This window comes from Prinia subflava, chromosome 4 (genome assembly GCF_021018805.1).
Source record: "Prinia subflava isolate CZ2003 ecotype Zambia chromosome 4, Cam_Psub_1.2, whole genome shotgun sequence".
In the NCBI taxonomy this organism is placed as follows: Eukaryota; Metazoa; Chordata; class Aves; order Passeriformes; family Cisticolidae; genus Prinia; species Prinia subflava.
Genome location: NC_086250.1, coordinates 17,988,451 through 18,013,937, shown reverse-complemented (window position 1 = coordinate 18,013,937; position 25,487 = coordinate 17,988,451).

Genomic DNA, 25,487 nt, shown 5'->3' with positions numbered 1-25,487 from the left:
CTCTCTTCTCCTTTGTAACAGAGGTTTCCTCAGAAGGACTTGCTGATCACCTGTATCTTCAGCAACATCTAACAATATTTCATTAAAAAAATAAAGGTGATAAGTATGCTCGCCTTTATTTTGTTAAGTTTTGATTTCTAAAGGTAACAGCTAGTGTCAGGTTTCTCAAACTGCTCCTTCTATTTCTTGTTTTCAATTGAAATGGTGTGCTGTGTCAGCAAAACTCACAGCTCGCTGCCACATTCTCTTTTGTGTGACAGTCGTTTGACACATGAAACTGGCAGCTGCTCTTAAAGGACCCTTCAAATTAACTGTATTAAAGATACAAAACATGGAGGGGTTCTTTTTCACAACGGTGAGAAGCTTTCTTCTACATTTAATTCAGGGGTAAAACTTTACTGCCATAATTAAAAAAGGGGAACTAAACAAGAGAGTGTGTTACGTGCAACAGGATTGCTAACACCAAAAAGATGGGATGAGATGGGATCAGAACAGCCCATGGAAGGTTTATAGGCTGAGATCTTCCAACAGTTATTCTGACACCTGAGCTGTAGTTGTGTGAACTTTTTGACTGCAAGTGACAGTGTTCTCTGCCTGCTGTCATTGCAGATATTTGTGTTGTGTTTGGCTCCTACACATAATTGCCACCAAGTTCAGAGCCTCTGGGAAGAGTGTCATGGAAACAGTCTTGGACCCCTTGGAGCACTCCTGTTTTACAGTGAAATTGCACATGACCTGTGGGCCTGCATAGACTGTAAGGAGATGCAATCTGTGCAATGCACTGAGTCTGAAAGACTGAAATAGAAACTACCAATCAGCTCTTGAAAAATATTTTGTTAGGTTTTTTTCCCCCCAGTTTTACCCAAACCTGGAAAAAGTAAGTAAATTATTTGGGCAGTTTTAGGATGGGAATTTTTTATTTATCTAAGGAGAAAGAAAAGACCCCATAAGATGAGTCAGGCAGGGTCTTTCTTTTGGGATGGAGATTTTTAAGCATGAAATGCATCTTTCTTACACTTGAGTTTCTGTGAGGAAAGCTCACCCTGGTTTAAGTGAATGCTAGCCCAGTCTGTGCTTCAGCAATTTGTGGGAAGCACAGTGAGACTGCATGGCCAGAGGAGAGTAAGCAACCTGAACATCATTTTCCAGAGGAGAATAGGCAAACACAGAGAATGAATACTGGGTAGTCAAACTACCATTAGGAAGTTATGGCTGCCCATTCCCACTGTAAAAACATCCCACTGTAACAGCATCCAGTCTTTTCCTCTGTGCTTTGAGTTGGACCAGACTAATACAGGTGGTGAGAAGAATTTCCTGTAGTCCAAAAGGAAAAGAGCTGCAAGGTCTTCAAAACTTCCTAAGGACTTGACTCTTACCAATCTGTTTTACCCTGCAGATCTGCAGCTTTCATTGCATTGGTGAGCAGAGGCCAGAGCTTCAAAGCAGCAGCTGTGTCAAATGGCCAGAGCCACAGATGTGCCCACTCACAGTGGTAAATGCACTTAAGGTAAGTGTCCTTCCTTAAGTAACTCCAGATCAAAATGAAAGTTTAGAACAGTATTACAGATTTTGAGTGAAGTGGGAGAATGCAGAGAATTCATTGCAATATTATGCATTGTTTTTAGAAAGTCTTCTGCCCCCCAGAATGAAAGCCAAGGAGGACAAAAGCTTTGTGCTGTGTGTCTTCATAATATTTAAAAATGTTAAAGATCCATAAGAAATTTTAAAAAATATGCATGTGAATTACTTTGTCCCTATCCTGCTGATCTTCTGCAGGAGAACACATTCTATTGCTTCAATTACTTTATGGACTATAATTTTGATGAATATTTACTGAACCAGTATTTTATCAGAAACTGAAGAACTTAAGGGGTTTAGTTCCTCAGGCTCCCAGCAACCTCTCATTTCAGCAAGTATGGAACATTCATCTTTCATCAGGAGTGCATAAAGTGGTTTGCTAATTTGTAGTAGGAGATTTTTTGCCAAACTTACATATTTAACTTGGCTCTGTTTTATGAATGATGCCAACCATATAGCATTCAATTGGAAAATGCCTGCTAAAAGTCTGTTTCATGAGTGTCCTGGTCAAGGCCAGGAGTTGGACTCAAAGATCCTTGTGGGTCTCTTTAACTCAGGATGATCTGTGATTGGGTAAAGTCAAGATATTCTTATAAAGAACTTTATGCTTGCAAGGGAAAGAGGAAAAATGGTGTGGTCCCCTCCTAAGATCCCAGCAAAGCTTCTCTCCCAGTAGTATGAGCAGCACTAACCCATGGGCCAGAGAAATATATGTGTCTGGGCAGATGTCAAAGGACTGACAACCTTTACCCACTGGAAAAGGAAAATGCTTGGATTTAGGGCTGTGCTTTCTTCCCCACAAAGGTCCAAATGTAGCCCAAGAGAAAACCTGTGAGACATTTCAGGTAGCATCAACTGGTCCTATCAGCCTGGAAGGCACTGGGTGTCTGGAACAAGAAGAAACTGGGTTAAACCATAAATAGGACTAGAACCTCTAAATCAGCAGAGCTCCATGGAACATATCAAGTGACCTGTTATCATTAAACAGGAGGATTTGTGAATTAGTCTGTCATGTCCGTATCAGGTGAGGATCAGTGACATGAGAGCAACGTTTCATCAGGACTCTGAAAAAAAGCTACTTGCTCCTTTTCCAGAAATATCTGAGAGGGTGCTGCCTTCCTATCCCAAGCAGGCTTACAAACCAGTTTTTAAAGCTGAAGCAGTCCCTTAGAAGAGTGATTCCACTGTGTGTTGAGGTTTAAAACTTGCAAATTTTGGCTCTTTTATTTGGTTAAGGACAGTGTAGTGATATTTTTCTGTTTCTTGCTGATGGAATTTCAGGAGGAATGTGCAATAGGTAGGTTTGGGTTCATCCAAAAGCACATCAACAGTTTTTCATTTATCTTCAGTAGTCTTTTATCTAGCCATTTGTGCTTTTTGGCAAATGACATTCAAATTAAATGAGTCATAAAAATGAACATACAATAAAGTTTAGACAGGCTTTGTTTCGCTAATATCTGAAGTAACCACGCAAATCAAAAACCAGATACTCAACTGTAATATCAACATATGAACAATTTTGAAATCTGAAAATATGTGGTGAAAGCATTTGTGATTATATTTGAATAATTTATAGGTTACATACTTTCCCATTCTGCCCACAGTAATCCAGATAAAATACAGGTGAAACTAATGAAATATATTGCTAACTGCAGGTTATTCTTTCAGTAATTTTAAATGAGGCCAGCAACGCTTAAGTGCTTTTATTTAAGAACGGAAAAAATTGCAGGAGCTCTCTGGTGGTCAAAACACACCTCTCCAGCTAAGTCACATTCCATTTAATGCTAAAAAACTCAGCTAGTAAAAAGCTTTATTCTAGTTAATTTATTAATTGCAAGCTATTTTAAAAATATACTTAAATTAATAACACTTCAGTCATCCTGCAAACTGATTTGAAAATTTCCTGTTTTGAAAATTTCCACATCAAAATCAAGAAAAGCAATCAGCACCAAACCCAAATTAATTAAGCAAAGGTAGAAAAAGACATTCCCTGAATTCCCAGCGTTGTGTGTTACACATCCTACCTGAGCAGGAAGGGAGTTAAACATAAGCAGAGCAAGCTCCAGGTTATGTTCTCCATAGGTAGATATGTCCCACAGCAGTGGGGTCTCATCCATGCCTGGAGACCTCACATATTGCACAAAGCAAGTAACTACTGATAAGAGTACTTTGGCAAAAATCTGACACTGAAGGGAGTGACTGCCCCTGGGGCAGCGTGACTGTGAACTGGGGCTCTTGTGGTTCTCTGGAAATAATTTCCTGCTACACTGAAACGCACAGAGCTGTGGTGTTGTCCACCTTCCTGCAGCAAGGCTGAGGTCACCCAGCTTTGCTTCAGTCACCAGCCAGCCCCAGGCTCTAGAGAAAACTGGACTGGTGCTGCTTTGACAGGCGATACAGAAAAGGAAGCAAAGGAAAGTGGCAACCCTGTGTCTGTAGCTCACATCTCTAGAGTGTCACTGAAAACAAAATTTAGTAACCGAGTATCAGTGCTATTGTCAGAAGCAGTCTTCAGTCTTCACCTTCTGTCACGGAGTTGCCCAGCACTGAACTTTTTTTCATGTCATTAAACTGAACTACACTTTAAAGTCCTCTGTTTGAAAGTCCTCAAATTATCTTTGTTAACTGCCTAATGCTTTCCTTTTGTTTCTTAAGGTTTTACAGTGAATTAGACCACAAAAAGAACATTTAGCTATGTAGCAGAATAATATATTTTTGTGGGGATGGGGGCAGAAATAACAGCATGAGAGCTTCCTCTGTATGGTATTGTATATTTCTGTATGTGACCCTGTTCAAATTACTCTTTTAAAACTGACTGCTTAGCAGGGGCTGTCTAGGTAGGAAATGTGATCCTGTTTGTCACAGAGTCTGTCAATGTGTGAGTGGAACTGCTAAATTGATTTACAGTGTTACAGTACTGCTACTCCTGGACAAGTGAGGCTAGAGTTACACAACAATTAGAGTGAAGACATCAGTGGTATTTTATTTATGCAAGATCTGTACGTGTTCTATAATTAGGCCAATCTAACCACAATAATTTATGAGCTGTAGTTGGCAGAAAATAGTCTCAAAAAGTTAATTACCGTAGACGGTGACTCAGGAAAGTCTGATCTGTAAATGTTTTGCAGCTAAACCAGTGTTACTTGTGTAGACACTTGCTTTAAGAACTTTTATAATCCTATGCATAGGGAGCTCAAAGAGCTCATATAGAGGAGATGATGCTCTTCAGACATGTTGAAGGTCAGCCTCAAAATAGGCTTAAAGCCTCACCTAAGATTGTTAAATTAGCTCTTTTTCTTCTACTTTGCAAGGGGGTGCACATGCACTTCCAGCAAACAGGCCACTTGGGTTATCTCAGTCTTTACAGACTATGTCTTTATACTTTGTGATTCTTCGGGAAGCTTTGCCTGTCCAAAGACCAAACACTCAACAGCAACCTGAACATGAGCTCTTTTAAAATGCCCCAGCAGCAGGAAAGGATACAGATTATAATTTTTTCCCCTGAGATCCCTTGTGAGTTCTCATATTAAAAAGTACAGCATTTTCACTTCCCTGCATTTTTACCTGCATAAAGTGACTTGAAGGTACAGCCTGTTTTCCAGATGATGGTGCTTGCAGCTCTTTATCAATGTGTTAGTTAATATTTCTTCAGACTTTTCAGAGTCATCAAATAATCATAGCTATCTATCCTCAATATCTTACTGTGGAGAGGTAAAGACCCTTTCTCTCAGTCTCAAAATTTTAAAGTTTAAAGGATTTTGTGTAGGAGCCAAGACCCCTAAATATAATATCTTCATTTCCTCTGACAGCAGCAGGGCAAAATATGCTACAAAAGCTGACCAAACTGGGGGAAGAGAAATATGGAAGTGAGGTGACTGAAATGGTGCAGCTTGAAAGGGGGTGTTTCAGTGTGAGGGACACTCTCATATGCTTGTTTCAGGTCTGAACCCAAATTTATGATGTAATTTGTGGTTTGTCAATTCAACTATGCCCTCACAGCCAGACTGTTGTGTCCCATAGCTCAGATTTGAAGGCTTTGCAGGACGGAGAGGCAGACTGCAACAGAGAGTCACATACAGACTTCTTCTGCAGGTGATGGCAATCTGCAGGAATAGCTTCTAAAATTAGCTTTCCACTGGGGTAAGGAAGTAGTCTTTATTGCAGCTGCTGGCAAACTGCCTTCAAATGGCTTGCAAAACCCTTTGCAGTGGTTGGGGAGAGAAGCAGCCCTGGAGCCACTCAGACAACGCTCACTTGGTCCCTGTCTTGTGTCTGCCTCCCCATGACTCACTGGGCAGAGGGTGGCAAACCTTTTGGGGCCTTAGTCTGAGCTAAAATTGCACCGTGTCCATCACTTCATTAGAGAAACTCTTGTAACTTGCAAAAACTGACAAAGCATCCAGATTATAGGGTTTTTAAAATATGGTTTCATTTTGCTTTCTCATACATATATATATATATATATATACACACACACACACACATATATATATATACATATATAAATTAAAAATAGGCCTCTTAAAAGACCTTTTCAGTGTTAAACATGGTTTTAAAGGAAAATCCAATTATTCCACTGATCTTGAAATCTCCTAATGCTGTCATTGTCAAATATTTCTTAATATATATTTGATTGGAATAATAGGAAAAGTAAAGGCCATTATGCTAAAATAAGGGCTTGGGTACTTTTGTTGATAATATTAAGAAAACAATAGAAGTATCTTGGTCCTTGCTCAGTGTTATTTATTGTAACATTTTTGACAGGTTTTCACACGACTGAATCCACACTGGAGAACTGAGACAATCACTTTACTGCACAATTGCCAGAGACTCAAGATGAAACAGGTAAGCCAAGGATTGTTTCCTTAAGGCCTCCTTAACTTTTATATATTGTGTTTACATTCTCGTTAAAGTGCACCAGGCTGAACATCTAATAACAAACAGTTCTGATTCTCTTGATAAATGCCTGGTTTATCCCTGGGTTCTAGTCCCTTCTCTTCTCTGATCTCTGCTCATGCTTGCTGTTGGGTTTTATTCATCTGATCTCTCAGTTTGTCTTTATTACACATCTCACGGGTTGCTGAATGAAGGCTGCTCTCAAACAGCGCTTTCTTTTGAAGATTTGATTGCTTGATTTGGGGACCTTCAAGTTCTTGGATGGTTTATACTCCAATGATTGCGTTTTCCTTTTCTCCAGTATTGCACACACTTGTGTCAATTTTTCTCTGCCCTTAAGTGCAGTGATATATTTCCACAGACAGCATACTTAATAAAAGCTATAATTTCGATGACTTCTATAAGGTACTGGACGTGGCTCTGTGTATTTGTGTGTATTTTTACAATTTCAAATTACTCAAACATTTCTAAAAGTTCCCTGGGCATGAGCTTTATTTTGCTGTCAGTAAAAAGAAACATAGGAATAACTGTTCACCTGTGAACCTTCATATCGCCACATTACCACTATTGGTGAAAAATCTGAAACAGCTAAAGTTCTGAAATTAAAAGCAACTGGAAACCGTACTAAACTGACAGTTATATCAGATACTTCCAACAACTTCTTGCAGTAGCAGTATTTTTCTGGGAAATTTCCCATAGAAAATTAAATGAGAAGAGTTTTTGCATGGTGGTAGAAGGCAGGAGCATTTTGGTGCTGAGAAAGGTAGTGATTTGATAATTCAGATTGGGACTGTCACTTCCTGCATCAAATAAATGTGAAAAGACAATGGCAGTGGTTATCAGCAACATGAACAAAGTGGGGCCAGGTCTGGTATTTCTGGTGGTGCTTGGAGGATGGGAAACAATGTCAGTTAAATGTAACACATTGTCAAGATTGGTAATGCCACTTTGAAATTCATGAAAAAAATACTTGAATTTTATGTGGAAAGATAAGGTGGGGCAACAGGGTAAAAAGATGATCTTTTTTGCTCTGGGTGTCATACAAATACTTCCTGACTCTGGCCTTGCTAATGTATAGGGTGGCTCATAATAAAGGTGCAATTTCAGCATCAAGGGACTTCAAACAAAATTCCTCTCCTGTTCTGCCCATTTTTATTTCTTTATGGGCCTACTGCATGTAAATCACAGCAATATACACTCCACTGCACACAGGTTGGGCAGATGCAATGCTGGTTTAAGAAAACTTACCTGAATCTAGTTGCTTTAAGAGATCCAATCCTTGTACATCTTTTTGATACTAGCCCAGTGTTCAATAATTCGCCTCTTAAATTCTGATCCAAATATTTGCATTACTGTTGACCAACTTTATATAATTTTTGTACTGAATACGTTTACATAACTGTCAAGCTGCATGAACTGTTTCTGAATCCAGTGCAACTACTGTGCAAATGGGAGAAGAATTCAGACTCTTAGGCAAATATGTGAAGCTTGATTTTTTTATTCTAATCTGAAGAAGGTTGCTGTGAATCTGGTTGTAGTAATACTGAATTACTGGAATAGTACCTCTGAAAACATGTGTTAACAATGCAGGCCACGGTCACTGTCTCCTATTGTATCCCAGTTTTTTATGCTGGGACTGACAATGCAATTGTAAGACTATGTGGGTATAGTTTTTGTTGTGATTAAACAAACTCTTGCTGGATCTTTTTGACATTCAGCTATTGCTGAAGATGTTAAAGCAAAAGTAAATGTACTAATCATTGGTAACAAAGCAGCCTAATCCACACTGACCTACAATTTGTTTAGGATCCTTTGGAGCAACAAAGAGATTAAAGTATATAAAAAAAGAAGAGGTAAATAGTGGGTCAGAGATTAGAAGTGAAAAAGGAAAAGGCTGGCTTCCCCCAGACCACACACTGATAGTGGACTTTTGGTCACTGATTGTTAGAAAATGTTTCATGTTTCACTTTCCCCCCAGAACTTTAGAAAGAGAAGGCTTGATTGGCACTTGTCATGACTGATAGAGAGACGAAGATGCTTTGGTAAAAAGGAGAGGGAGGCAGCCGTGTCAAAAGAGAAGTCGTCAAAGGACGATTCCTCCTTTCTGTGGTTTTGTCTCTTTCTAAATTATTCAAATCTGGGTGGCATCTTAGGATAACTGGCATTTTGACACAGCTTAAAGGATTGTCTCACTAACTCTATTGAACTAAGACTGCCATCCTTTTTAAGAAAAATTATAAAGAGGCAGATCTTCTATAATCTGATATGTATACAAACCAAAGGCAGCTTGATGCAGGCGTCTTAAATATTTTGGAAGGGGGGTAGCAATTTTATCCATTTTGTGACTGATTGTCTTCTGCATCCATCTGCAAGAATGCTACTTATTGGTCTAAAAAAAGCCTTTATTTGATTTTCTTTAGACTATCCATAGTTATTTGCAATGCATCTGGTGGTGACAAATCCAAGTCAGGCCAGCTGGATCAGAATCAACAAACGTGGGGAATTTTCTCAGTCGAAAGAAGGTATCTCACCAACAGGGAATGTCCTCTATTGATGGTCATCCTGATTATGGATTTTTCTTTTAGGGGCAATTTCCTTTCTTTCTTTTCAGAAAGGGACCGTGTCCCCTCTTAGTGCTTTGTCTGAACCATGCTGGCTGGCTTAAATGGGCTCCCCAGGGTTAGGAGCTCCTCTGTCATTCTAAGCTGCCATTTTATGCTTTGGTGTCCTCTTCACTTATCCATAACCAGAGCCAAATCCTGCTCACTTTATTCAAGGGAATCACCCACTGAAATAAATAATTGCATAAATTTAGGATTAGAAGGATTAGATGTCCAGTGGCATTCTGTGCTTAACTTCTTAAAATCATTCAGCAAAGCCCATGATTCCCACACTGTTACAACCATTGCTCTTGGCTGTTATTAGAACGGAAAATATCATCTTGGCCCTTGTATTGATGTATTTGCTTTGAGCTCCTAGCAAACCAACCAACAGCCTTCATTGTTTGGCTCAGTTTTTTAATACCTCCTGAAGAAAATCTTTGGTTTTCCAGAACGAACAACTACATTGGGCTGACTCTTTTGCACGTATGGTGCTCAGGGGGGTTCAGAGGTCCTTCATCCTCACCCAATAATGATCACCAAGCTGAAGGCTTCCTAATGGACAATATAAAGCGCTAAATGAAACTATTTGGATAAACACAACTTTTAATGAGACAGGGCTGAATTCTAGACAGATTTGTCTGATTTTTTTTTTTCTTAGTAACCAGTTTAGCTTCTAATATGACTCTTCTAGGCTTTTATGAACAGGATGTGCACATTCATTATTCCAATGACAAATCAAGATATAAAAATTTCTGGGGAGACAACTGAAATGAGAGTAGTCACAATGCTGGGGCAGCGAGGTAGGCAATTTCTTTACTTGACAAGAAAAGTATTGAACACTCAGCACTTTGAACTATTAAGATCTTGATTTTTTTAACTGCTACCCAGGTAAGGGCCAAGAGAGATGCATCCCTAGTCTCTAACATTTTTTTCCTGATTTAAAAAAATCTTTATGTATGATTTACCTTTTGTTTTTTACCTAGTGGTAAAAGAACCAGTTAAGACTCACATGAAGAGAAAGTTAGCTTTTTGTTGTGGGTGGGACTTCTGAACTCTGCAGGCTTTCATGAGACTTGTGTGGACCTCGATAGGCTTGCCAACCTAGATTGCAGAAACCCCCAATGTGCAGAGCACTGGGAGGAAGAATAAGTACAAGTCTTTCATTATCCTCTGTAGGGACAGGAGTTGGACCCAATGATCCTGATGGGTCTCTTCCAATTCAGCATATTCTATTTTCTATGATCCATATTAATTCATAAGTCAGGAAGGCTCAGACCATCTCCAGTGTCCAAGATGGTGAGCTTTAACTTTAAGCTTATATTTGATTCTCTACATCAAAGGGGAAGAAGGTAGCTGCAGCACTAGACTCTAACTCCTGCCTGCACCATTTCCTATTCTTTTGCCATACTTCAGAAGTGATTGTGATTACCAAATAATCCTTAGTCTTTCCAAATACACTTCTGAAGGTTATGTGCTCTGTAAAGTGATAGCTTTCATGATAGCAGAAGAGACAGGGGGTCTATTTTCAAAATGAAATAATACACTCAAAACCTGAGCAAGCCTTCCTTTTACACAACTGAATCTATTTGTGTTTATAAAATAATTAGATTGCCATGTGTGATTGCCCAGAAGAAATTCAGATTCTGCACCAGTGACACGCATGAGAGATAAAATTTTTTTGCATGTGCAAGTTAAGGTATAATCCTGAAAATAATTTGCTGTATAATCCTGACCCAAGGAATTTTCAAATGCACTGTTTCATCTGGTTAGAACTGAAAACATTCTTGTTGATTTTGCCCTGTGACTGGCAAACATGATTTGCATTCTGTAATGTATAAGTCTTCATAGATTCTGAAATTAGGTCCCAAATTGAAATTAGGCAGCAACAAGTAAAGCAAAACATTGAATGATCAGAGTACCCTAAACTGGAACTATTTGTCCAGGCTGCTGAAATCTGTGGCATTAAAGAGCCAGCTCTATGGTCTGTATTTTCCCCAAACTGTGAAATTAGATTCCTTTCATGGATCCATCACAGTAGTATGGAGCTATTAGATACATCATCCTACACTTGTCAGCCAGCCTTTCCTGTTCATTTGGACTGTAAAGCATATTAAGCAGACAATAATAGTACCCTTCAGGATGATTAGGTTGTCACGTTTTCCAGTTGAATAATGTACTTTGCACCTGAATCCCACAAGCAGCAGAGGGCTTCTGTGAAACCCTGATCTTCCATGTTCCACTTGCACAAGGTGATGCCAAGGATGTTTCTTTCTCCTCGGCCACTGGGTTTTCTTCTCCAGTTCTTCAGTGTGGTACCTATGAAAGTCAGCACAGATGCCAGGTCTTCGGACAGCCATGCTTCATCTTGCAGTGCCAGTTCCTGGAAAGAGGCTGAAATGTGCTGGCAAGCTGCAGAGTCACAACGCTGAGTGAAAAGAAAGTTGTTCAAACAACATCTAATGGACTTAATCCCCACTTCCTGCCCTTTCAGGATAACAACTGAGTTTCAAAGGCAGTGCAAACTAATATACAATTCCTAGGAACAGTTTGACAAAGTTAAAACATCCATCAGACTGAAACTGGTGGCAAATAAAAGTCTCTCAAGAGACTAGAAAGGTGAAAGACAAATTTCTTTTGTGAGTGTTTCAGTCTACCCAGTGACCTGCAGCCTTGCCATGGCCAGGGATGAAAAGCACAGCCTGCCCAGAGCAGTTCCTGACCTCAGCAGCCCCATTTCTTTGCTGTGTATGCCAAGGCTTGGGCGGCTCTTGAGCTGTTTTGGTGCCTTGCAGGGAAAATTACCTCTGTGTCTGTTGATGTTTAACTTAAGTGGGGACAAACTCACATCCAACTGTTTGCTATTTAGAGTCAATAGGTATTTTGGGGGTCAATCTCAGGTTTATCATTCTTATGTTTACCTCTTTTGGTCGCTGCTCCTTTTATTTGGTTGCATCTCTACAAGAAAAAAACCCACCACTCAGACCCCACTGAGATGTGTTTCCTGTTGCTTCTCTGAAAACTCTCTGGGTGGATGACAAGGTGTCACTGACTTCAGGCCTCCTCCTGCTGTGCAGAAGTACCATGGCTGTGATGCAAAGTCATGATCTGTTTTAAATGGGTCAGTTTTGTACTTGCCAGTTTTGTGTCATACAATGTGATTATCATCTGAGACACATTTTTTCCCTGTCCTGTATCAGATCTGGTCTAGACTCTTTTTTGTGGCATTAAGAGAGCATGAGGACATTAGCATCACATAACTCCACATTGCACCTTTCTGTCTGCCTTGACAAAAATACAACTACGTAGACATGCCTGATTTGGATCCCATTTGTAGAACTGAGGACCTACCATAGGATGTTCTGCTGGTCATAACAGTGCCATGTAAATCTTCTGAGGTGCCAGCAGGAATTAGAACTTTTCCATTACCACAGGGATAGGTGTGTGTGCACAAATGAGCCATGGGATTTCTTGCGCCTTTGTCAGCCGTGCTCATTGTGCCAGTGCTCCTCTTCTGAGCTGGGGCATCCTCCTCCTGAATCACTGCTGACAGCTCCCCACAACACAAGTGGTGGCCCTTCAGCCACTTTTCCCATCCACACTTGCTGTTGGCAAGATTCCCGCTGAAAATGCCAACAAAGCAAATGATATGCTATTGTACAATCACGCTATTATCATTTCTGGAGAAAATGTGCCTTTAATAAGTGCATTGCAAGAAATTCCCTTCTCTTTTGTGTTTAGCATAATGAGCCTTCAAGACAGCATTTTAAAGAAAGCATACCAGTCACTAAGCCCCTATTTCTGTGTTTATTTATCCAGCAATTTACGTTAAGCGGCAAGTATAATTAGCTTTTTTTGGATAAACACTAATCAAATTGGAGTGTTTTAAAAACATAATAGGGCACCCTGCAGTGGTTATATTTTTTAATATTTTATTCAGAAAAGATATTCTGGGATGCCACAGGTTCTCCTGTTTGGCAATGTTTAATTCCTGGTATTCCTAGATCCCTTTCTCAGCCTTGTCGGCTGGCAAGCAGCTGCCCACAGGAGTCACTAAGAAGCTTTATCTAGCAAAGGATATTAGGGTGTGCTGCCAGATAATTTGGCAAAATTGACACTTTTTAACTGTCTAATGAAAGCAAAGCAACTGCCCTTGTCTCATTCAGGTCAGGAGGAGGAGGATTAATGAGGTGGAGCCCACAGCAGAGGTGCAAATACAAAAGGGAGGGCTTGACACTGGTGTTTTCAGGTGTGTGTGAATAGCACAGTGCAGCTCCAAGCCTCATTAAGGTGGTACTCCTGGACCTCTGTGCCTGACCCTGCAGAGTAAACCTCAGGTGTGGAGCTGGTGTCTGGGATCCTGGCAAAGTTCTATTGCTCAGGTTTTTACAGATAACTTTTATAGTGCTGACTCTAGGACTGTCTCCTTGTGAGTCCTTTTTGCTGTTCCTAGCTTCTGGGTGAGAATCAGAATATATCTACTCTCTCACCCCTGACACATGTCCTTCCTTCTGGTAGAGCCCACTCCTGAAAAACAGTGCTTGCTCTGTGTTCTTCTGAGCAATCTGAAGATGCACAGGAGCATCCATCCCTTGGGACTTTGTGCAGCTTCTGCACTGCTGTTCCTGCCCAGGTACACACAGTGGGAGATCAGCAGAGTGGGGTCCTCATTGGCCTATGGAACTCTAAGTTGGAAGTGGATCTTCACAGGTTGTCTCTTTACTCAGCAGAGACATTTTACTTGTGCTGCCCAAAAAAAGCCTGCTTCTCTCTGCTGGCCAGAGAGAGAATCTAATGTGTCCTCATTTGGGCTGACTGTTAACACCAGCTATTAAGAAGTGTTTTCCTCCTTTGGTGCGCTGCAAAGAAGCTGTTACAAAGCCCTCTGAGCTGGCACCCCTGGAGCTGTTAGCTGCTGCTTTGCTCTGGCAGCAGTGCTGGTTGGAGCTGTGTGCCCTCTCTGGTACAGTGACAGCACAAACTCCTCAGTTTTAGAGGCTTGTAAGGAGACACTGCCAGTTCCTTTCACCAGAAGAAAAACAAGGGGAAGTAAGAGGGAGAAGCTATGTTTATGCATCAGGCCTTTCCTCTTTCACACCTCCACAGTGAACAGTTGAATGTTGCTTATTTTTGAAACAAACAAGATTCAGTAAACACCATCTGCTTCTGACAAAATGAGCAACACTCGCTAAAACAGAAACAACAATATTCATTAAAATACCTCTGAAAGAACAACAGGCCTCATAAAAATATAACAAAAGCTGAGGTTTTGTTCAGTACCAAAAGTGTTGATAGAAAGAAACTTTTGCATTAAGTCTAAAATAGAACTGTACCTAACAGAATCCTAAAATAAACCAGAGAAGTTACTTTTTTTTTTTTTTTTTCTGCATGAAGTTCAAATCAGAAATTTAGCAATTGCTTAAAAATCTGTTTCCACCATGAGGCATGTGGGGTGCTGTACAGGATTTACTACAGTTAGAGTGCATCTTTACCTCTGTGGTGTCCTGGGCCTGTTTTCCCTTACATAAAACTGAAAGCAGTTCAATTTGGCAAATTCCAAGTTGTTCTCTCAGATGTCACTTGTTTATCATTGTCTTTCTGGGAATTGTGAAAGTCAGTGAATGTCCTGTCCTAATTCTTGCCCTAGTGAAAAAAACTCACTAAATGAAGAGCCTTGGAGCAGCTTCTCACTTCAAGCTGGGAGGGTGACCTGATGCTCCTTTACTTCTCAGAGCATATCTTATGTAATCATCACTCAGTGTCACAAAGAGAGACTCTTACAATTATGTAGTTATAAGAATTGCTCTGCTGGGCATGGCATGGCTTTTTTCTGGTCGTCTCTTAAGTGGGCTGTGGAGAGGGTCTTAGACAGCTTTTCTGTGACACTGACATCAATATCACATCAAGGCTATGTGGGCACTGCGCACTTCTGAGGTCAGCCTCTGTGAGCATGCCATCACTTGAACTATCACCCACATAAAAAACCCTTAATGTGCCTCAGACTGCTCCAGGCCTCCATCCCTGTTGGACTAGCTGGATAACAGAGGGCTCATGCAGGTTCTGATTTTGCAAGACCTTGACAAGTTTGTAATGTCATCTGTTAGTATTATACCTGATCCATACAGAGAAAAAGTCATGGGCCTCCTTTTGGGAACAGGAGGCAACTCAGGCCATGGAGTCCTGAAAATCTCAATAAAGAGGCTAACAAAACCAGGATTGTGTTCATGGAAAACTGCACATGCTATGGAGCAATGTGGGTGGAAGTGAGTTGGCCATGGTGTAAGTGTTTTAGCTAACTTGGGCAGCTTTAGATGGAAGAAATCCTTGATAAGTAGATGTGTTGAATAATGCAATAAGGAAGAGACCCCATCCTTGTAGCCCTGCCTTCCAGACTGTCTGGGTACTGACAGGACATTAAGGGGGTAGTGCTTGGGTCTGTTCAGTACATGAACAGCTAAATGATTCTAATTACTCTGGGTCAGCAACAAAGCTGCTTAATGGTACATCAGCCTCCTGATCAACTGACCCTCTGTGGTCTTTAGAGACAAGTTTTTCTTCTGCATTATTGACAAAGATGTTAAATAGGAGTGGACCAAAATACATCTCAATAAATGTTCTTCATTTTAAATGACATTTTTAGACCTGCCAGCCAGTTTTTAACCCACTGAATAGGTAGCATGATAGTTTGGTGTTATTCCAGTGTCTTAATCAAAGCTTCATGTGATACCAAGTGAAATACACAGTTGAAGTCCTAAGCCTGTTACCTATATCAACCAAACCAGTAATCTTATCCAGAAAACAAATCAAGTTAGTTTGACAAGATCTATTTTCATAAACCCGTGTTGACTGGCATTAATTATATTTCCCTCCTTCCATTCTTTATTAATCAAATCCCTTATCAGCTGCTGCACTGTTTTGCCTGGGTTTGATGACAAGCTGACAGGTCTATAATTACCTGGGTCGTGCCATTTACCCTTTTTAAACAGTGGCACACTATTAGCTTTCCTCCCAGCTCTGGCACTTCCTCAGTGTTTGGGAAATGAGCAGCCAAAGAACTGCCTAATTTTTGTTAAAACTCTTGGAAAAATTTTCCGGGTTGGCTGATGTCTAACATCTGTACTTGCTTTTTATTAAGCTACTATTGCAGTGGAAGGCATTTCATAATCATCCTCTGACTTTGTTTACATCAGTAAATGAAATAAGAGCTCAAGGTAGCAATTTGGTGGTTTTTCCTAACTGCACTAAAGTGCTATATATTGAGCATGTCTGCTTTTCTCTTATTGCTGTTATTGGCATTTGTGTCCCTTGTTCTTAAAATCAGTAGAGTAAAGCCATTGTTAGGAACTTTTGCTTCTGATAAAGTCTTCCAATATGGGAATTTACCTCAGAGCACTTTATGACCTTCAGGTGAACAGACTTCCAAAGTTAGGGTGAAATAGAATAGAGCAGAAGAACGGAACGGAACGGAACGGAACGGAACGGAACGGAACGGAACGGAACGGAACAGAATAGAATAGAATAGAATAGAATAGAATAGAATAGAATAGAATAGAATAGAATAGAATAGAATAGAATAGAATAGAATAGAATAGAATAGAATAGAATAGAATAGAATAGAATAGAATAGAATAGAATAGAATAGAATAGAATAGAAATGGGTTGGGTTGGGTTGGGTTGGGTTGGGTTGGAAGGGACTATAAATATCATCCAGTTCCACCCCCATGCTATAGACAGGGATGTTGCCTGCTAGATGAGGTTAGTCAGAGCCACATTTGATCTGGCCTTGAACACTTCCAGGGAGGGAACATCCACAGCTTCTCGGGCAGCCTGTTCCAATGCTTCACCATTTCCAAGTAAAGAAATTCTTCCTAATATCTAACATAAACCTCCCCTCTTCTAGTTTAAAATAACTCCCTTTTTGTCCTATCACTATTTGCCCATGTAAAAAGTTGCTTATCATTTTTTGTTATAAGATTCCTTGAAATACTGAAAGTACTGAAATTATCCACAATTTGACTAAGGATCTCAGCCTCATGAAGGTCAGCAAGTTTCCAGAGTCATTCACAGCACACCTGGGTGTTGCTGCCATGCCCACGTAGTATTGTGTGATTCACACAGAAGAGCCAGAGCAGTCAGGCCTTTGTATGTTCAGCCCATGCTGGTTTCATTGTGTGTCCTTTCCGGGAGCAAAACAGTGGTAGTGAAGATAGCTGGTGGACTGTACTGCTTCCTAACTGACCCGAGGACCAGACTGGTCTTTCCATGCAGTCTCTGCAGGATATCCATTAGAAATACATTTATGACTTTAAAAAAAAAAAAAAAAAAAAGGCAAGGGCATGCAGTAATGGGGTGGAAGAAACTCAGATATTAAAAAGGGAGCAAAAGAATTATTTCCTTGTCTCAGTGGTGTGGGTGGCAAATGTGAGAAAACATGGCATGAATCTCTCCTCACATTCCTCCTGTTTTGTTGATGAATATTCAGTTTTGCTGTGTTTAAACATTAAAGATATCTATTGGGAAAAGGAAGGAGAAGATAATGCTTTTTTAGACAGGTTCTTGCTGTAGATTTCCATTTCATGCATAGAAGAAAGCAACCTGTGTGCATGAAAGGCTGGTGTGAGGGGTGGGCAGGGTGCTGGTATCAGGAAGGGGAGGCAACTGCTCAGTATGTAATCAGATAAAGCGAGCTGTTTGGCATTAGTGTGTTAGCTTTGTCCAAGCTCCCAGCATCTCCAAAGGGCCACAGCACACTCTTCATTTGTCACCCCAGCGCACCTTTTGTGTGAATAATTTCCCATTGGTATTACCCAGAGCTTGGAGTCAATAGCTGGACTAGCCTCTTTGCTTGTACTATTATTTCCAGCAAGCTTCATACATCTGCAGTAAATCCAGGAGGATTTGCAAGTGGGCTGAGGAAGTATGAGTGACAGAATGAGTTGATAAGGCCTGAGTCCCACAGAAACAAAAGGCTTCCCATTTTGTCCTGACAAGACAGGCGTTGCCTTGGAATTGGTTTGATTTGATCAAGATTTTTCCAGCTGACCCCAAAAGTTCATGCAAGTGAAGAATTAAGCCCCTAAGCTCTCTCTCACTCAGTAGTAAACCTTCACATCAACGCCAAGGATGAGAGTATCTGTTGTGAGTTTGGTTGCCTGTTTGTTTTTATAAAGCAGGATCACTGAGGCTTTTCCTGCTGACGCATTTTTGATGGTAAGAAACTGAAAAGTGTCTAATGACCCACAACTCTGTGGACAGAGCATCTTGAAAGAAACCTCAGTTGCAAAGCCAAGCATCAAGCTGCAATGCTGTTGAACTTTAATACACTCTGAAAGGGTAAGACCTAATGAGGTAAAACATAATAACTTTCTGTAAATCCTTCTTGAACTTGTGCCTAACCAGAGAAGCATGAGACAGGGGTAGCATGAAGCAGAATGCCTGCCTGATATTATGGAGCCAGACATTTTCAAAAGTCAGCAGAAAGTCTTTAGGAGGGTGTAGAAAGCTACAGGTCTACTTCTGCTTTGGCAGAAGTGAAGATCAGGTATAAAACAAAAGCGTGACTGGCCTTGGCAGCTGGGCTAGCAAAGGAAAAAACAGTGCTAAGAAATTAAAGCTGTCCAAAAGAATGGGTCTTGAGAGAAATGCATATCTTTATAACAGATATCATTGTTAGAGCTACACAATGTGGTAATGTGCAAGTTTTATCAAGGAGCTGTGAAATAGATTGTCCTACCCATCTATGGGGCATGTGGGAGGGATGCACACAGACCTTCTTCACTTTCATCACACTTTACTGAGAATCTTCTCTTACCTGTGCAAGCTTTATTGAAGAGATTGCACTTATATATATTTATTGCTCAGGGAGGTTGAGTTTGATGATATACAGTTGAATTTTTCCCCTCCTGGCCTTTCCTATTTCATGGCAGAGCTTTGGGAATGGCAGACTGGCTGTCCCTTGCTGTTACAGTGGCATCCACACCCTTATTTGCAAAGACTTGGTAACATTTGTGTAACCTAGCGAGAAGTATCCAAAATATTAGGATTTCTATGTTTATGTGTACGTGTAGAGAAAGAAGGAGGGGGGAGAAGAGTGGGCAAACTAGTTTCAGATCAAAGTCTGAATCCTAAATTTATAAGATGTATTTCTTTTTAAGGGGGAATAAAGTGAGTTATTTACAATGCCTCATGGATTCCACACCTGGAAGTTACAGGACTGCCTGTTGGGGATGCCCATAAAATGAGGTGCCCTTTGGACCCCCTTAACCTAGAAAAGAGGTCTCCTCTTTCATATGAAAGTGTGGTTGTGTGCCTTAATTTACTTTTACTTGTTTAACATGGGAGTACAAACTTTACAGACTCTTGAACCTATTCTATGCTTTAATCTGCCAGTGGTGGTGTGTTGAATCTATCTCTGCCCATAGTTCATGGCAAACACTGAAAACCTGTAAAAGTGTTGGACAAGCCCATTTAGAAAACATTTTTGATTGAAAGTATTGTCACATTTTTCTTGCAATAGGGTACAAAAAAAGGATTTATTTTGGTTAAAAACATGGAATTTCAAAGTCATTTGAATGTAAATAAGAAAGGAATCCCTTTGCAGTTACAAAATATTGATGGACTTTAAAAGGGGCTGATTTTTGGAAAGAGAGGTGTGTGCCTGTGCATATACTTTTGACATTCAGTTTATATCTTTTACACAATATTAGTCTGACTCCTAGCTTCATATGAAATGGTTGGCTCTGAAAAGCAAGTGTGTTAATTCAGAATTATTGTTAGGAGCCTGAAGGTTTGTGTTCCCAGCCCCAATGTTTAATGGTCAAATCCCAACATAAGTTAGGTTCTACTCCAGCAAAGTTTCTTCAGCTTCTTGTAAGTAGTATGCTGATTTTAGAATTTAATTGAGCCACTGGTTATTCTTTCCCTTGTAGTTTCCTTTCTATCTGTCTATAAACATCTATGATTGCCCAGTTAGCAGCTTTACTTAATTGGCTGAAGATCCTAATCCAGCTTTCCTGAAAGGAAAAGCATCCTGGACACAGTTGCCAATTATTCCATTATCTCTATTGACAGCCTGGTGTACTTTGATGTCCTTCAAAGCTCTGACACAGATATCCCATGGGAGACCATTGTCTCCAGTTAAAGCACAGTGCTGAAGAGCAGTGATTTCTGTGTCTGCTACCACTGTGTTCACTGGCTTTGGAAATGTTACTCAATCTCTGGTTTCCCTATCTGTAAAATGGGAAAAATGTGTTATTCAGCTAAGGTTAAGAGGGTTAATCTTTTGATGTTCATAAAATGTTACAAGATCTTCTTTATAGTTTTAAGAACAGACAACAAATGTAATAAAAAACTAAATGGAAGTTATGGAGCTGGGTAGGAATAGAAGTTGGTACTGATTTCATGATATGGCTACCTCAGTTTTTCTCTTGTTTTGAAATGACAAGGCTAAAGTTTCCTGTATAGTTTGACTTCTGCCCTCCCTCTTGCATCATGATGTGGCCTTTAAGCATGTAATACTGTAGTATTTTCCATAATTTCCTGGCCTTTAAGTACTTGACTTTTCAATTTTAATATTCTTTTAATATGAGAAGCTTACTGCAAGTATGAAGAGTTTTAGTTTACAAAAGCAAAATAAGCCACCTTCCCCTCCTCAGGAATGGGGTGTGGTGCCAAAGCTGACATGGTCCATGAGCTCTGCATGGCCACAGGATCCCCATGCAAGTGTCCCCCATGCCTGGGTGCTGCCCTGAGTGTGTCTGGAACCCTCCTGTATTGGCCTGGCCTTTTCCTTCACTACCCTTGTTCATACTCCCTTGCTGGGCCCTCTCCTCTGCAAACTTAGGACTCTTTTCATGGATTATGCCCTGTGCATCCTGCAGAGCATGCAGAAGTTCAGAAAGCAGATATACAGGCACAACTGTGTGCATGGAGTAAATGCTACAGGTGGTGGTCAGCTTGGAAACAAAGAACCAAACACTAATTCTCCTGTTCCTTGCACTAGTAATAAACTTGTTTTTCTCTCAAGTGCCTTTTTGAGGTATGATCTTAGAAATACTGGACTAAAAAGTGTTCTAGTACCAGTTACTTGTTTTTTTCTTTGAACAGATTAAATTTTAGTTTTGCAACCATCTTTGAAATATTTTGTTAGAATTATTTCTGGTTTCAATTAAAACAACCTTTTTAATTCTCAGCATTTGGGTGAAAGTACATTATTCTACCTGTACTTAAGAAACTATTAGCCTTGCTACTGTTTCTCTGCAAAGCTGGAATTCTTACCTGCTTAGGAGTCAAGACTTGGGCTTGTCTTGTGCAGAGGCAGGAGCTGGACTCGATGGTCCCTGTGGATCCCTTTCACCCCTGTGGATCGGGGTGTTCTATGGTTCTATGACTTCACGTTTGGTACTGGGTGACTAATTAGCCCAGCCTGAGGGATGCATGCTCTCTCTATCCCATAAATCTCACCTGTTCATGATGCTGTTTCAGTACAGACATGCTCAGATGGATTTGTTTAGATTTGGCAGCTGCTTTTTCTTAGGCTTTCCTCCTCTGTGCAAACGGTGCAGCTACAGAATGAGGGCCTGAGCATGACTTTGCATGCAATTGCTGTGGGCCCCCTCCCTGGTACAGGCAGTGAGAGACAGAGCCTGATGGTGGGAAGGCAGAAGGGTGTTCCTGGCTGTAGAGTGCTGAGCAACAGCAGGAAAAATAGGGCAGACCCAAATGTGGGTCTGCCTGAGCCCAAAGACCTCTAGCAGCCCTTTAGGGTACATATTATGAGAGGTACAATGCACATGGGGCCCAGTTCCCCCTGACCTCAGTCTCCGTGACTCCTACTGGGGGCACTGCAAGCAAGCTTATATTGAAAGCTATGGAGCTGTTTTTAAATGGTTCTTTAGAGCAGAGAATAATTAATTAAACAGGTGGTTCCATGAGCGGTGCTACTAATGATGGCTGCTTTCCAGGATTTCTCTCTCGTGTGGATTTCCAGGCTGTAACAAAAGTTGAGCTCATGCTGAGGTCTTTCCCTCAATGAGGGAATTAATAGGGCCTCCCTCCCTCCCTCTACTCTGCTGCCTATTTTCATGAAACTTGTAGGTACTTAATTCCTGTCAACCCTCTACGCCTCTGTCTCACTTGGTCAAAATTGATCAACGATTTTAAAACTTCCTGGGGAGGGGGAGAATAAACAAAGAGAGAGAAACAGATGCATGAGGAACATGGCTGGAGAAAATCCATTTCCTAAAGTCGAAATTATTGCCCAGGATTGGAATGGAAAACTGCTCTTTGTTTGCCCCTTTGGCCATACTGGGGGAAAAGAATAAGTAAGAGGAGATCAATGGTGCTGATGAGGCTGTCCATACAGTTTTGATGTTCTGGTTTCTACATTTTGAAAAGTTGTCAGTGTTTTTAGGGGGGACAAGAATCACTGAAAAATCTTTTAAGGAATGGTAAAAATGTCTGACAGAAATACTTATTTTCCGCTGAGCATAATCTTTGTTACAGCATGTAAGTCATTTTACAGGGAGGATATACTAAATAAAGGGTTCTTTAACCTTGCAAAAACTGATTTTGTTGAGATTTAAAACAAGTTCAAGTATCAAGTAAGCCAGACATTGGTCTTAGAAACATTGTACTCTACATCCTCATGGGATTCTCCATATTCTGCCAACTTCATAGCAACACAGGAAAGTCTTCCTGAAAGCTGTGCTTTGGCTAGGTACAAATAATCGTACCAGTAACACAACAATATATGACATCCTTTGACCTTTGTGATCTAGCAAAGCAGAGTAGATGGTTTAAGAGCCTAATCTGAGCTTAAAAGTTGCTTAAATAAGAACTGGAGTTTTCTTTCCTGACCCTCCATTTCTGGGAGAGACATGACTGTCCGTCTTTCCCTTCCCAAAATTGTCATAGGGCTATTTGGTTAACCACTCAGTTGCAAGGGAAGTTGCAACTTTATGAAATACTTGGGTGGGAAGAAACGTCAAGGTTTTATTACAAGTGAAATGACGGATTTTCTTTCAAGGTTTGCTGTTTTCCAGAATCACCAGAGGGCGCCAATGCAGATCTTCCCAGACGTGATGCTTCCCAGAGGGCTGGGACATCTATATCTCTCAAGCCCATGTCGGTGTGCAAACAAAAAAAGGGCAGCAACTTCTGGAAATTTTTGTGACGAATACAGGTATTAGGTGCTGGGGAAGTGCTCAATACTAAACACGGTACAAATCTTTTCTGGAATCTATGCCATTAGCTCATTGGTTGTCTTTGGCCTAAATCTTTCTTAGATGCTGACAGTAAGATAGACCTGTGCAAAACCAGTTTGTCCACAAATTAGTTTTCTCATTCCTTTCAGCATCATAGTTAAGTTTGGAATTAGGAAGAACTCGATGTGATAACAACAGTCTTGGAGCATCTGTCAATTTGTGCTTGAAATAGAAATCTCTGCTCCTGTTTTGACATGGAAAGCCAAGATATTTTTGTTGTTTTTATCACACAGATTTGGTTCATCTGGAGTATGTAGGATAAAAAACAATATCGTTCAAGCATCTTTATTTGTCCTTTTTTTACCCTTTAGAACACAGCAATAAACAAACAATAAACATTCCCTCCCAATAGGAACCTTTCTTGCACATGCCCCAAAACACAACCTGAAGACAAATGTACTCTTTTAAAAAGAAACAGGAGATTTATGTTGCAAGCTTGTTTAGATACCAGCCAGAATACCACATGGCCACAGCATTGTGAACCACTCATTCTCTCTTTACAGTAAAATAATTTTACTGATGATGATGAGAATTTAGATTTTTTCTGGCACAATTTTGCAAATTTTTATCTCTGTTTCCAGTTCTCATTCTAAATGAGCAGGACATTGGAAGAGCTGAGACCCAGCACTTTCCCCCCATCAGGTCCTGAATTCCCTGGTGGTTTCCCTTGATGTGAAAGTAGGGTTTCTTTCCAATGAATGTGGTGATGGGGGAATAGAAATAGCAGTCTAGGGACACAGAGAAAGAGGTGGAAAGGAACTAATAAGTATTAGGAGGAGTTTGAATGCAGACATGACATAGCTGGTACCATCCAGAGAGCTCATGGGCTCAGCCTGTGTTTGTGGCATGACCTGACTTTCCCTCCAATTTTCTCATCCTACTCCCAGCAGTTTTTCCTGTGTTAGGCGTGAGGAAGCAAGGCCAGCTTCATACTTTGCCTTCTTGGATGACAGGCCTGGAAACAAGGAAAAAAACGTGAGGATTGGTAATCCCATATGGTGTTTTATAACAGTTTAATACATCCTACTTGATCTCAGTAAGAGAGGGAAATAGGAAAAGGTGCGTCTTTTCTGTGATATAGCTTCTTAATACTGAAAGACAAACATTTTTTTGTATACCTGTTTCTTCTGACTGGAACAAACCAAAGGAATTTAATTTCTAGTGGTATCTTTCAGAGAACTTATGGAGGATGCTGCTCTGCAGATCTTGTGTCTGAAGAGGTTCTTTTCTTTAACATTTAAAACAAATAACAACAAGCCCTTGCCACACTCCCAGACTACTGCCTGACCAGGATGGAGCTCTTATGTTTTATACATGTTAAACATCTCCTATTCACAGCCAACTTTGACTTTGTGCCCTGGGCCAGGTGAAAAGACATTTCCAAATAAGAAAGAGAAGGGAAAAAAAGAGAAAAAACAAAAAACCCACAACAAAAACAACCAAAACACAAGAAGCAAGCCATAAATTGAAATTTCTGCAAGAGGAGGTGTCTGTGGCCAGTGTTGTTGTGCATCTAAAAAATACTTCTCTTTATGGTAATTCACAGAAATTCTTAAGGAAAATTGAGGAAAAGAGTTCTTTTATGTGCTATTTTATCCTTTTTTTTGTCTGCTCTTGCAGTCGACTTTTTGGCAAAATACTGCATCTTCAGCCAGGAGAAGTTGGCGAAGCACAAAAGGGCTTTTGAAGCAGTAAGTGTAAATTCAGACTTCTTTTCTTTTCCTTTCTTCCTTTTTTTTCTCCTCTCTCTCTCCTCCTGTGTCTGTAGACAGCTAAGCAGAAATAATAAGCACCATTGCTTGCAGTACACGTCCCATGAATTACGCTGACATCAAATGTAACTTTAGAATGGAGGCACGCTTTATTCTTTTCGACGAACTGTTCCCCTATCCATTCTTTATTTACATGTCGTGAGCCTAAGCGCTGCACAGCCAGTCAGAACACACACACAAGAGGGGGGAGAAAAAAGGAGGCCATTAAACAAATTAAAAGGGATGGGGATGACTAATACAGTACTCTTGGAATCTGCAATTTGATTAGTCTGAGTTTAATACACAAAAGCAGCGCCGAAGCAGGAGGGGAGTCGAAGTGCTCTTTAATAACCTTCTACAATTAAATTATGGTGATGAATTTAACTATTCTGTGCTTC